This window comes from Salmo salar, chromosome 01 (assembly GCF_965601325.2).
Source record: "Salmo salar chromosome 01, fSalSal1, whole genome shotgun sequence".
In the NCBI taxonomy this organism is placed as follows: Eukaryota; Metazoa; Chordata; class Actinopteri; order Salmoniformes; family Salmonidae; genus Salmo; species Salmo salar.
This window is the reverse complement of record NC_138291.1, coordinates 72,879,466-72,880,980: the sequence shown is the minus strand read 5'-3', so window position 1 is coordinate 72,880,980 and position 1,515 is coordinate 72,879,466.

Sequence of the window (1,515 nt, the reverse complement as noted above, 5' to 3'; positions counted from 1 at the left end):
AGAGACTTGTCCTGAAGCCACTCCTGCGTTGTCTTGGCTGTGTGCTTAGGGTCGTTGTCCTGTTGGAAGGTGAACCTTCGCCCCAGTCTGAGGTCCTGAGCGCTCTGGAGCTAGTTTTCATCAAGGATCTCTCTGTACTTTGCTCCGTTCATCTTTCCCTCAATCCTGACTAGTCTCCCATTCCCTGCTGCTGAATAACATCCCCACAGTATGATGCTGCCATCACCATGCTTCACCGTAGGGATGGTGCCAGGTTTCCTCCAGGCGTGACGCTTGGCATTCAAGCCAAAGAGTTCAATATTGGTTTCATGCGACCAGAGAATCTTGTTTCTCATAATCTGAGAATCCTTTAGGTGCCTTTTGGCAAACTCCAAGCGGGCTGTTGTGCCTTTTACTGAGGAGCTCTGTCAGTGACCATCGGGTTCTTGGTCACCTCCCTGACCAAGGCCCTTCTCCCCCAATTGATCAGTTTTGCCAGGCTGCCAGCTCCAGGAAGTCTTGGTGGTTCCAAATGTCTTCCATTTAAGAAGGATGGAGGCTGTGTTCTTGAGGACCTTCAATGCTGCAGAAATATTTTGGTTCCCTTCCTCAGATCTGTGCCTCGACACAATCCTGTCTCGGAGCTCTACGGACAATTCCTTCGACCTCATGGCTTGGTTTTTGATCTGACATGCAATGTCACCTGTGGGACCTTATATAGACAGGTGTGTGCCTTTCCAAATCATGTCCAATCAATTGAATTTACCCACAGGTGGACTCCAATCAAGTCGTAGAAACATCAAGGATGATCAATGGAAACAGGATGCACCTGAGCTCAATTTTGAGTCTCATAGCAAAGGGTTAGAATACTTAAGGAAATAAGGTATTTCTTTTTTCTTTTTATAAATTTGCAAACATTTCTAAAACCTGTTTTCGCTTTGTCATTATGGGGTATTGTGTGAAGATTGAGAAGAAAAAAAAATTCTAGGCAGAGTTGCAAAGAAAAAGCAATATCTCAGACTGGTCAATAAAAATAAAATATTAAAATAGGCAAAAGAACACTGGACAGAGGAACTCTGCCTAGAATCCCAGCATCCCAGAGTCACCTCTTCACTGTTGACGTTGAGACTGGTGTTTTGCGGGTACTATTTCATGAAGCTGCCAGTTGAGGACTTGTGAGGCATCTGTTTCTCAAACTAGACACTCTAATGTACTTGTCCTCTTCCTCAGTTGTGCACCAGGGGCCTCTTTCTATTCTGGTTAGAGACAGTATGCGTTGTTCTGTGAAGGGAGTAGTTCACAGCGTTGTTCGAGATCTTCATTTTCTTGGCAATTTCTCGCCTTCATTTCTCAGAACAAGAATAGACTGACGAGTTTCAGAAGAAAGTGCTTTGTTGCTGGCCATTTTGAACCTGTAATCGAACCCGCTGATGCTCCAGATACTCAACTAGCCTAAAGATGGCAAGTTTTATTGCTTCTTTAATGAGAACAACAGTTTTCAGCTGTGCTAACATAATTGCAAAAGGGTTTTCTAAT